Source organism: Nerophis ophidion, linkage group LG20 (genome assembly GCF_033978795.1).
Source record: "Nerophis ophidion isolate RoL-2023_Sa linkage group LG20, RoL_Noph_v1.0, whole genome shotgun sequence".
In the NCBI taxonomy this organism is placed as follows: domain Eukaryota; kingdom Metazoa; phylum Chordata; class Actinopteri; order Syngnathiformes; family Syngnathidae; genus Nerophis; species Nerophis ophidion.
This window is the reverse complement of record NC_084630.1, coordinates 18519833-18533256: the sequence shown is the minus strand read 5'-3', so window position 1 is coordinate 18533256 and position 13424 is coordinate 18519833. Positions and strand designations below refer to the sequence as shown.

The following is a 13424-nucleotide window of genomic DNA, read 5'->3' as shown; positions in this document are numbered from 1 at the left end:
TCTGAATTTTGCGCCGATAATCTAGATGGTTGGCTTCCCCTTTTGTCGGGATGACACAATGTCTAATATTTCCCCCAAAAATTTGAAATGTGGACTTGTCAGACCACAGAACACTTTTCCACTTTGCAACTGTCCATCTTAGATGATCTCTGGCCCAGAGAAGCTGGATGTTGTTGAAAAATGGCTTTCGCTTTGCATAGTAGAGCTTTAACTTGCACTTACAGATGTAGCGAGGAACTGTATTTAGTGACAGTGGTTTTCTGAAGTGTTCCTGAGCCCATGTGGTGATATCCTTTAGACATTGATGTCGGTTTTTGATACAGTGCCGTCTGAGGGATCGAAGGTCACGGTCATTCAATGTCGGTTTCCGGCCATGCTGCTTACGTGGAGTGATTTCTTCAGATTCTCTAAAACCTTTTGATGATATTATGGACTGTAGATGTTGAAATCCCTAAATGTCTTGCAATTGCACTTTGAGAAACGCTGTTTTTGGGAAGCTGTTTTTATACCCAATCATGACACCCACCTGTTCCCAATTAGCCTGCCCACCTGTGGGATGTTCCAAATAAGTGTTTGATGAGCATTCCTCAACTTTATCAGTATTTATTGCCACATTTCCCAACTTCTTTGTCACGTGTTGCTGGCATCAAATTTTAAAGTTAATGATTATTTGCAAAAAAATTGTTTTTATCAGTTTGAACATCAAATATGTTGTCTTTGTAGCATATTCAACTGAATATGGGTTGAAAATGATTTGCAAATCATTGTATTCCATTTATATTTACATCTAACACAATTTCACAACTCATATGGAGACGGGGTTTGTATTAGCCTGTGGAAAGTTTATTTTGATATTTACTTCAGAAGGCTGCATATAGAAAAGAGGCATTCCATTTTTATTTAAATTGTATTTGATATGCCATTGATTATTTTTTTGTCATTATTATTATTATTATTATTATTTAAAACTGGATTTTGCATGTCACTATAAAGTTATATAAGCCTTGCATGTTCAATATTCAATGCAAAACTTGTTTGGGTCCCTATTAAAAGGTTAATTTGTTCAACCTTGGCCCGCGGCTTTGTTCAGTTTGGCCCACTCTGTATTTGAGTTTGACACCCCTGAGCTCCAGTAATGACATTTTAAGGGTGATGGAAATATCTTCCAACAATCTGGAAGGCTCAAATCATTCTTTAGTGATCTTCCATAACCTCAGTCTTTTGGAAATTTTAGGATAATCCAAATCCTATCAGAATCATTGACCACATAACTTTCAGATCGAGAAAACATGTAATAATATTAGGGGTGTAACGGGACACAAAAATTTCGGTTCGGTACGTACCTGGGTTTAGAGGTCACGGTTCGGTTCATTTTCGGTACAGTAAGAAAACAACAAAATATAAATGTTTTGGTTATTTATGTACCAAATTTGTAAACAATGGCTTCATCCTTTTAACACTGGGGACACTATAATGATTCTGCCCACCTTAATCAACATTAAACTGCCTCAAATTGTTGCTCAGATTAAATAAAATGACTAAACTTTTCTTCAACATATAAAAAGTGCAACTTTAAACAGTTTCAAGTCAACTCATCATGCTTTATTTATCACAGCATTTGGGAAGCCTGTGGTTGATTTTTTTATTATGTAAATATAATATTTTTATCAACATGTGATAGCAGGGACCCTGCCATTCAAAGCTTTTTTGTCCATAAAACACACACACACACACACACACAAACACAATCACCGCAAAATGAGCTAACGATACGCTAAAAGTTAAATTAGCCTTCACCTTAAGCCAGAACTGCGAGCGAGCTGAGCTGCAGTTTATGTTTCTAGAAGGTCAATGGGCTCATAGTGATGTTTCTAGTAGTTGACTGGGAGGTGTTTATTATCATTTGGGGAGAGTACGCTGCCTTATGCTCACTTGCTAAACACCTATCTGCTCGACGCTGAAGCATTTACTATATGAGCTCTGAATACGCACTGCTGATTGGCTGTTGCCGCTCTGAATACGCACTGGCGATTGGCTTTTACCGCTATATATGTAACCAATCAGATGGTTGTGTGGGTGGGACAAATCTGGGTGCTGAGACAGAGGCAGAAGAAGCAAAGCAGCTTGTTAAAACTTTAGCTTAGAAACTCGTTCGGTACACCCCCGTACCGAACCGAAACCTCCGTACTGAAACGGTTCAATACAAATACACGAACTGTTACACCCCTAAATGATAGTGTTAAAAATAATTTGAAATGTAAATAATGTGTGCGTAATGTTCTGAATGCACATAGGCACAGTCACACGGTGCAGGCAAATTAGATTACAATTTATGTGTGCAGGCAATAACAGAGCGTTTGTGTGTCACCTGTGCTTAGCCAGATTAGAATGAGCTTCTCCTTTAACCTTCGAAGTCAGATTAGGGCAACAGACTAAGCTGCAGTATCTCAGACGGTGTCTCTCGTCCACTACTTACTCACTCTCTACCCGATGTGTCCTATATCTTTTAAAGCACCCCGGCAGTTGGTGTAAAATTCCCAGACCAACACACCTGCTCTCAGCACTTTATGTCAGGGCTCCATGAGGTTGCCGGTTAAAGTCCCATTGTGCTAGCTATCCAGCCATCATGGTACTGTGCAGGGTCGGAGGGACATGTCTTCCTTGCCTGATGACAAACACAAAAGTGTAAATAAGAGTTAGGGAACAGGTATGAAAAGGCAAATACATACAGTCGTGGTTAAAAGTTTAGTTTCCAATAATTTATACAACTCTTATTTTTTCGTGATAGAGTGATTGGACAATTGGATTTGTGACTTTTTGGTCATAAAAAACATTCATGAAGTTTGGTTCTTTTATGAATGTATTATGGGTCTACTGAAAATGTGAGCAAATCTGCTGGGTCAAAAGTATACGTACAGCAATGTTAATATTTGGTTACATGTCCCTTGGGCAAGTTTCACTGCAAAAAGGCGCTTTTGGTTGCCATACACAAGCTTCTGGTTGAATTTTTGACCACTTCTCTTGACAAAATTGGTGCAGTTCAGCTAAATGTGTTGGTTTTCTGACCTGGACTTGTTTCTTCAGCATTGTCCACACAATTAAGTCAGGACTTTGGGAAGACCATTCTAAAACTTTAATTCTAGCCTGATTTAGCCATTCCTTTACCACTTTTTACATGTGTTTGGGGTCATTGTCCTGTTGGAACACCCAACTGCGCCCAAGACCCAACCTCCGGGCTGATGATTTTAGGTTGTCACGAAGAATTTGGAGGTAATCCTCCTTTTTCTTTGTCCCTTTTACTCTCTGTAAAGCACCAGTTCCATTGGCAGCAAAACAGGGTCAGAGCATCTGCTGTACAAATGTGTGTTGGGGCCTTTTTTTAGTTTTTTTAGGAACACTGATACCAAAAGTCACAATGTCCGACAGAGTTCTATAAACATTATGACAGACCACCTAAAAAAAACGGAATGGGACTTTACAGTTTTTTACTGGATGGGACACCCAAAATGTACAAGAAAATAAAGAAAGTGGGATTTACAATATTAATTATGAACAATAAAACACTGAATATGAACAACATATTAACATCGCTCCTCTTTTACGTCGCGGACCAGCTCCTCCATGGTTGTGTATCTTTTACATTTAAGCAAAACACAAGAAAAAGGTGTTTCTGGATGTTGTTGATAAATTCCTTTCGCTTTGCATAGTAGAGTTTTAACTTGCACTTACAGATGTAGCGACAAATTATAGGTAAAGACAGTGGTTTTCTGAAATGTTCCTGAGCCCACGTGGTGATATCCTTTACACACCGATGTCGCTTTTTGATGCAGTACCGCCAGAGGGATCATAGGTCACAGGCATTCAATGTTGGTTTTCAGTCTTGCCGCTTACGTGCAGTGATTTCTCCAGATTCGGTGAACCTTTTGATATTACGGACCCTAGATGGTGAAATCTCTAAATTCCTTGCCATAGCTGGTTGAGAAATGTTGTTCTTAAACTGCTCGACAATTTTTCTTATGCATTTGTGGTTACCCTCGCCCCATACTTGTTTGTGAATGAAAGAGAATTTCATGGAAGCTGCTTTTATACCCAATCATGGCACCCACCTGCTCCCAATTAGCCTGTTCACCTGTAGGATGTTCCAAATAAGTGTTTGATGAGCATTCCTCAACTTTCTCCGTCTTTTTTGCCAATCATGCCAGCTTTTTTGAAACATGTTGCAGGCATCAAAATCGGAATATTGGCAAAAAAAAAACAAAGTTTACCATTTCGAACGTTAAGCATCTTGTCTTTGCAGTCGATTCAATTGAATATAGGTTGAAAAGGATTTGCAAATCATGGCATTCTGTTTTTATTAACCATTTACACAACGTGACAACTTCACTTGTTTTGGGTTTTGTAATTGATTGATTGATTGATAACCACACTGAAATATTTTGACAAACTTATTTAAAAAAATAAACAAAATCCTTTCAGCAACAGGACAAAAGCTGCAATATTTTATACACACAAAAAACATTGCAATCCAGGAGATTCTTAACTCCAGTTGGGATGACAAGGGCAATATCTGAGTCTGCCAAAGTGCTCCAAAACACAAGAAAAATGTAAAAAACAGCACAATATGAATGCAAAGGGTAATAAACACCTACAATATGATATATTACCACATAAAAATTTGCTTCTGCATCTGTTTCTGACACATGTGTTTCGAGCTGGCTGTGACGTAGAATACCGTAATAACTCGTATATAGAGATGTCCGATAATATCGGCCTGCTGATATTATCGGACAATAAATGATTAAAATGTAAAATCGGAAATTATTGGTATCGGTTTCAAAAAGTAAAAATAATGATTTTTCAAAACGCAGCTGTACGGAGCGGTACATATCCGGTAAAACACGGACCTGGGAGCAGTACAGAGCAGTTCCGTCTCCCAGTCAGCACCCCTCCCCCATTTCCTCTCCCACACACAACACAGGAGTTGACGACTTCAGCATGAGAGGTTTACTGCTTGATGACCTCATCAAACCGCCGCGAGCGCAGCATAACAACAACAAGAGTGTGTTGTTGCCGGTGCTGTAGCTGTGGCTAACAAGCGAGCTCGCTCGATGACTGACTAACAACACCATGTCTATGGTTTGGGATTATTTTAAAGTGTCTCTGACAGATAAAAAACTGGCAATTTGCAATGACTGCAAATTGTCCTGAAGAATTTGGAGGTAATCCTCCTTTTTCGTGGTCCCATTTACTCCCTGTAAAGCACCAGTTCCAGAGCATCTGCTGTACAATATGTGTGTTGGGGTCCCTTTTTTTCAGGAACACTAATACCAAAAGTCACAATGTCCCGATAGAGTTCTAAAAACGTTATGACAGACCACCTCATTAAAACAAAAACAGAATTGAATTTTACAGTTTTTTACTGTACAGGACACCCAAAATCTACATGAAAATAAAGAAAGTGTGATTTACAATATTAACTATGAACAATAAAACACTGAATATTAACAACATATGAACAACGCTCCTCGTTTACTTCTCAGACCAGCTCCTCCATAGTTGTGTATCTTTTACATTTAAGCAAACTACAAGAAAAATGTAAAAAACAGCAAAATAGGAATGCAAAGGGTAATAAACACCTACAATATGATATATCATCACGTAGAAATTTGCTCCGCACCTGCTTCTGACACGTGTTTTGAGCTGGCTGTGACGTAGATTACCGTAATAACTCATTTATCACCAAAAAACTGTAGATTTTGACAATTGAAATACTTTTTATAGTTCAAGACTTAGGGTAATTTAAAAACAACACTGCACATCATAATGGTGGCTACAGTTTTGATGTTAAAGGTCTAAAAAAAATTATGTAGAACAGGGGTGTCAAATTCAAATACAGAGTGGGCCAAAATTTTAAACTGAACAAAGCTATGGCCCAGGTTGAACAAATTAACCTTTTAATAGGGACCTGCGGGGTTTGGTGGTAGCGGGGGGCTGTATATTGTATCGTCCCGTAAGAGTTAGTGCTGCAAGGGTTTCTGGGTATTTCTTCTGTTGCGTTACGGTGCGGGTGAGGCCTGAGAGCTAGTTCCAGCTCGTGGTGCCCGAGACCAGACTTAAAACCAGGGGAGACAGGGCCTAAGCTCTGGAACACTCTGCCCCTCCATGTTCGAACTGCTTCCACAGTGGAGTGTTTTAAGTCTCGTCTTAAGACCCACTTTTATTCTTTGGCTTTTAACACTACGTGAGTTGTGTGGTCCTCTGTCGTCTGTTGTCCTCTGTGTTTTTTATACACTTTGATTTCTATTTTACTGTTTTAATTGATTTTACCCTTTAAAATAGTTTTTAATCATATTTATTTTTATATTGTTTTTATATAGGTTTTATATTTATTTATTTGTTGTTTTCATTCAGTCATTGGTGGAGTATAATGTTTTTAATATTGTTTTTAACATGGCTGTGCAGCACTTTGGAAACGTTCTTGTTGTTTAAATGTGCTATATAAATAAAGTGGATTGGGTGTTCTCCCGAAATGTATTTGTCATTATTATTTGGTGTGGGTTCACAGTGTGGCGCATATTTGTAACAGTGTTGGCATTGTTAATACGGCCACCCTCAGTGTGCCCTGTATGGCTGTTGATCAAGTATGCCTTGCATTCATTTGTGTGTGTGCGCTAAAGCCGCATATATTAATTTGGCCCGCGGACCAGAGTTTGACACCCATGATGTAGAACGTCCGGCGGGCTGGATTGAAAATCCTAATGGGCCACATGTGGCCCGCAGGCCGTATTTTGCACAGTTTGTGTTACACTATGTCTCGCCAAGAATTGATTAATACAAGTGTAAACAATATTTTAAGATTACCTTAGACCTAATAATTAATCAGCTATTATTTAAAGTAAGCAATAATTTAATTAAGACATTAAACAAACTAATCTAACTCATATTCTGTACTTAACAAAATTATGAACACATATTGCACTCATTAAAACACCTCACATCTAAACATGGTCTAGTTTAGTACTGTATTTTCCGGATCATGTCGGCACCGGATTATAAGGAGCACTGCTGATAAATAGTCTATTTTTGATCCATCTAATTCTTTAAGTTCCTTGGGTGATTAATGTAAACTCACTACACCGGTATGTTTTAGCGCTTTCATGGCGAGTTTACTAACAGATATAAGTAGAAACTTTACACTACTTTATATTAGAAATGGCAACAGCGGAGGATGAAAGTCCCATAACAAGAAGATCGAGAAAAAGAAGAAGCTTATCGACTATGGTGTTGACACAGACTACAAAGGCGGACACACACACACTTTCAAGACTTATGCAGATCCCTCATACAGATCAGCAGGTACCAGAAAGTAAGAAAAGCTGTGTTTGCATAATATTGCGAAACAAAACACCAGATAATATGTCTTACCTTATACAAAGACCATAATTATATTCGTATGTTGAAGCAGAGTAAAATCCATCAACTGGTGCGGCTTCATCGCTTACCAAATCTATCAAAATATTTTGATAGATTTTTGAGTGCCGTGTGGAATGTTCTACTGTATATTTTCAAATAAACATACTGTATAAAATGTTGGTGTTTACTGCCATCATATTGCAATCTACAAGTGTCCCTTATGTTTGACTGCCATCTCTTGGTTACCCTCATCATTTCACTATATACCAAATAAATAAGCTTCGAGGTCGGTAAGCAAAACCAGAATTACTCCGTACATTTGGCCATTTTTGTTCAGCCCTTCTCAGTTTTTATAAGTTACCGCCAACAATGAAATGATCCATTTTAGTACCTACGGCAGTAGCATATAGCAGTTAGCATTCCATGACCCACAATGCACTTCTGCCATGACCCCGAATTCTTATTGGTTGACGTGTGTGTGACGATTGCTGACATTTTCTTCCTCTCTTCCGCGAATGAGATAAATAATATTATTTGATATTTTACGAAAATGTGTTAATAATTTCACACATAAGTCGCTCCGGGGTATATATCACACCCCCGGCCAAACTATGAAAATAACTGTGACTTACAGTCCGAAAAATACGGTAAACAGAATAACAAATACACCTGACCGGCCCGCAAGTATAGTTAAAGTAAAGTTGAAAAAGACAAACATATTTGCATCAGGTTCCTGAAAGTACTAGAGCACTATCACAGAGGATATTGTGTGGATATTTTGTATTACTTTAGTATTACATCTTGGCTGTAGGTCCTTGAAAACTGCAGAGCCAAATTTAGTAGTTCTGACAAAGTGAATACACACAATTTAAATGTCCACTGCAGAGGATACCGGTTCTCAGGAATATACAAAATAAGTAGAGATGTCCAATAATATCGGAATACCGATATTATTGGCCGATAAATGCTTTAAAATGTGATATCGGAAATTATCGGTATCGGTTTCAAAAAGTAAAATGTATGACTTTTTAAATCACAGAGGTAGGGAGAAGTACAGAGCGCCAACAAACCTTAAGGGCACTGCTTTTCACTTGCAAACAAGTGAATGCAATGCATACTTGGTCAACAGCCATACAGTCATATGTTTAAACAACTTTAACACTGATACACATACGCGCCACACTGTGAACCCACACCAAACAAGAATGACAAACACATTTCGGGAAAGCATCCGCACCGTAACACGACATAAACACAACAGAACAAATACCCAGAAACCCTTGCAGCACTAACTCGTCCCCCCACCACCACCTCATCCCCAGCATTTTTTTTCCATAACTTGAGTTGATTTTATTTTTGGAAAACCTTGTTACATTGTTTAATGCATCCAGCGGGGCAACACAATTAAGCATAATAATGTGTTAATTCCACGACTGTATACAGGTGCTGGTCATATTATTAGAATATCATGAAAAAGTTGATTTCTTTCATTAATTCCATTTAGAAAGTCAAACTTGTAGAATGCATACATTCATTCCAAACAGACTGATACATTTCAAGTGTGTTTTGCCAAAAAGGAGATGATTATAGCTGACAACCAATGAAAACCCTAAATTCAACAACTCAGAAAATTAGAATATGGTGAAAAGGTCAGATAATGAAAACACCTGGTGCCACTCTCTAATTAGCTAACTAACTCAAAACGCCTGGAAAAGCCTTTATATGGTCTCTCGTTTTGATTTTGTATGACACCCAATCATGGGGAAGACTGCTGACTTGACAACTGTCCAAAAGATGACCATTGATACTTTAAAGAAGGAGGGCAAGACCCAAAAGGTCATTGCCAAAGAGGTTGGATGTTCCCAGAGCTCTGTGTCCAAGCACATTAATAGAGAGGCGAAGGGAAGACAAAGATGTGGTAGAAAAAAGTGTACAAGCAAGAGGGATAACCACGCCCTGGAGAGGATTGTCAAACAAAACCGATTCAAAAATGTGGGGGAGATCCACAAAGAGTGGACTGAAGCTGGAGTCAGTGCTTCAAGAACCACAAAAAAGCCATTATCGAACATCTCTAAAAATAAGGATATTAGTGAAGGGAGAAGTGCAGCCCTTCTGTTCCTGACTTACCTGGCAACGTGGTCTGCAAAACCATTTACTTCAAGAATCAAGAAAAAAAATTGACAGACATGCAAAAAAAAAAAGAATAACGATTTTTCTGCAAGGCTGCACTTCTTGAGCTGGTGCACTTGCCTAGCTCCAAAAAACATTCATATTTAATGAGGTCCTGAAAAAAGCCCTGGGAAAATCCCATCAGGCCCACTGTCAGTTATTTCAAAGCTCGTCCCAAGCGTAGGTTTTCCTTTTCCTTTACTGAATATTGTATTTAACATTTTTCCACTGGTACAGTTATCCATCCAACCGTTTTCTACCGTTTGTCCCTCTCGATTCGCGGGGGTGCTGGTGCCTATGCCAGCTGCAATCGGACATAAGGCTAGGTATAAACTGGACAAGTTACCCATCCCTCGAATGGCTGTCTTGCTTGTTTAAAAGTAGCTATTTGATCAAAAGGGTCTGTTTGCGAAATTCAAACTTTCCAATGTAATTACACAGTATATCTCACCCTCTTACGACTTCTAGACGTAATGACGTTACTACGTACATACACTATATTGCCAAAAGTATTTGGCCACCCATCCAAATGATCAGAATCAGGTATAAAATCAAGCACTTAGGCATGGAGACTGTTTCTACAAACATTTGTGAAAGAACGGGACGCTTTCAGTGATTTCCAGCGTGGAACTGTCGTAGGATGCCACCTGTGCAACGAATCCTGCAGTGAATTTTCCTCGCTCCTAAATATTCCAAAGTCAGCTGTCGGCTTGATTATAAGAAAATGGAAGAGTTTGGGAACAACAGCAACTCAGTCACCAAGTGCTAGGCCGCGTAAACTGACAGAGAGGGGTTAGCGGGTGCTGGAGCGCATAGTGAAAAGAGGTTGCCGACTTTCTGACCAGTCAGTTGCGACAGAGCTCCAAACCTCATGTCACCTTCCAATTAGCCCACGTACAGTATGCAGAGAGCAGCTGCAGCGAAGCCATACATCACAGAGTCTAATGCAAAGGTGCAGTGGTGTAAAGCACGCCGCCACTGGATGTTGTGGAAATGGTAAATAAAAACAGAATACAATGATTTCCAAATCTTTTTTGACTTATATTCAATTGAAAAGACTGCAAAGACAAGATATTTGAAATTTTTTTTTTTGCAAATAATCAATAATTTAGAATTTAATGGCAGCAACACATTTCAAAAACGTTGGCACAGGGACATTTTTACCACTGTGTTACATGGCGTTTCCTTTTAACAACACTCAGTAAACGTTTGGGAACTGAGGAGACCAATTTTTGAAGCTTTTCAGGTGGAATTCTTTCCCATTCTTAAAATGATGTACAGCTTAAGTTGTTCAACAGTCCGGGGTCTCCATTGTCGTATTGTGCCACACATTTTCAATGGGAGACATGTCTGGACTAAAGGCAGGCTAGTCTAGTACCAGCACTGTTTTACTATGAAGCTACGCTGTTATAACATGTGGAGAATGTGGCTTGGCATTGTCTTGCTGAAATAAGGAGGGGCGTCCATGAAAAAGACGTTGCTTGGATAGCAACTTATGTCGCTCCAAAACCTTTTATGTACCTTTCAGTCTTAATTGTGCCTTCACAGATGTGTAAATTGCCCATGCTTTGGGTAATAAAACACCCCCATACCATCACAGATGCTGGCTTTGCAACTTTGCGCCTACAACAGTGTGGATGGTTATTTTCCTCTTTGGTCTGGAGGACACGACGTCCACAGATTCCGAAAACAATTTAAAATGTGGACTCGTCAGACCACGTAACACTTTTCCACTTTGCATCAGTCCATCTTAGATGAGCTCGGGCTCAGCGAAGCCGGCGGCGTTTCTGGGTGTTGTTGATGAATGGTTTTCGCTTTGTATAGTAGAGTTTTAACTTAAACTTACAGATGTAGCGACAAATTATAGGTAAAGACAGTGGTTTTCTAAAGTGTTCCTGAGCCCATGTTGGTGATATCATTTACACACCGATGTCACTTTTTGATGCAGTACCGCCAGGGGGATCATAGGTCACAGGCATTCAATGTTGGTTTTCAATCATGCTGCTTACGTGCAGTGATTTCTCCAGATTTGTTGAACCTTTTGATATTACGGACCCTAAATGGTGAAATCCCTAAATTCCTTGCAATAGCTGGTTGAGAAACATTGTTCTTAAACCGTTCAGACAATTTTCTTATGCATTTGTTCACAAAGTGGTTACCCTCGCCCCATCCTTGTTTGTGAATGACGGAGAATTTCATGGAAGCTGCTTTTATACCCAATCATGGCACCCACCTGTTCCCAATTAGCCTGTTCACCTGTAGGATGTTCCAAATAAGTGTTTGACGAGCATTCCTCAACTTTCTCCGTCTTTTTTGCCACTCATGCCAGCTTTTTTGAAACATGTTGCAGGCATCAAATTCCGAAGATTTGCAAAAAAATCTAATTTTACCATTTCGAATGTTAAGTATCTTGTCTTTGCAGTCGATTCAAGTGAATATAGGTTGAAAAGGATTTGCAAATCATTGTATTCTGTTTTTATTAACCATTTACACAACGTGACAACTTCACTGGTTTTGGGTTTTGTAATCGATTGATTGATTGATAACCACACTGAAATATTTTGGCAAACTTATTTAAAAAAATAAACAAAATCCTTTCAACAACAGGACAAAAGCTGCAATATTTTATACACACAAAAAACATTGCAATACAGGAGATTCTTAACTCCAGTTGCGATGACAAGGAAAAATCTGAGTCTGCCAAAGTGCTCCAATAAAGCCGACCTATAAAATCTGTAATGCTGACTGTCAGTTTAAAAAAAGTCAGCTGTCCATGTCTACAAGATGAATGCCTTCACAACTCCTGCATCTCTTTCACCTCCCAAAGTGCTTGTGTATGAAGGGAAATACATGCACATACACTCCAAACTGAGTCAAAAAACAAAGAAAAACAGAAAAAAAACACATATTCCGAACGACACATGTGAGCTGAACCAGGTCAGATCAATCATGATCAGAAATAATGTATGAATCCCGGGGGGAAATTCACTTTTTTTTCTTTCTTCAGACTCAACCACACAGTTCTGATTTCTTCCATAAGTCGCTTCATCCCTTGTTTACACCATCGCAATACATTTAGAATTAACGCTGCAAGCAGCGTTGGTTGGGTCCGCCTTTGGTTGCTGCCGCCGCTTCTCAAGCCCTGATCTCAGTCAGACCTACATAGAGGTTTTGTTTCATGTCTCTACGACATTCCTAACAGAAGTTACAAGCAGTTTTGTCCAGGTTTTTTCCTAGGGGGCGCTAGAGCGCAATTTTGACTTTTGGGGTTTGGTTTTTTATTAGATGGATATTTTCGCCAGTCCTGATGTGTGTGTAAAATTTGGTGAGTTTTGAAGCATGTTAAGGGGGTCAAATTACAGATCGGCATTTCTGGATGTTGTTGATAAATGGCTTTCGCTTGGCATAGTAGAGCTTTAACTTGCACTTTGAAGCATTTTAAGGGGGTCAAATTACAGCTCAAAGAGGCAAAAATGACATTTTTAAGTAAAATTTGCACAGGGGTTTTTTGAAGGGTCATAAAATCAAAACCGGAAAAGTAATCAAAACTGTTTTATGCTTTTAATCAGAAGGGTTCAAACTCTCTCCTGTGCGAGTTTGAAGCCGAAACGACAAACGCACTCGGAGGAGTTTACGTTTGAAAAAAGGTGACGGGTTTTTACAAAACTTTTATTTTGAAGGGGTAATTGCCAACTTTCTGTTGATTTTTTCTGCAGGCTGTCATTTATTAAAACGCAGTAAGTCGGACACATTTCCAGTGAGGGTTGGACTCCGCCAAGGCTGCCCTTTGTCACCCATTCTGTTCGCAACTTTTATGGACAGAATTTCTAGGCACAGTCAGG

The 13424-nt window shown here is 39.1% G+C and overlaps 1 protein-coding gene across 1 annotated transcript in view; it reads right to left on the bottom strand.

Moving 5' to 3' along the window:
• Nucleotides 1–13424, bottom strand: part of LOC133538821 (FERM and PDZ domain-containing protein 1) — a 161517-nt gene that overhangs the window by 123036 nt on the left and 25057 nt on the right. The window contains exon 2 of the mRNA XM_061880636.1: nucleotides 2552–2665. The gene's annotated coding sequence lies outside the window, so the exon portion shown is untranslated. The remainder of the gene's footprint in view (nucleotides 1–2551; nucleotides 2666–13424) is intronic.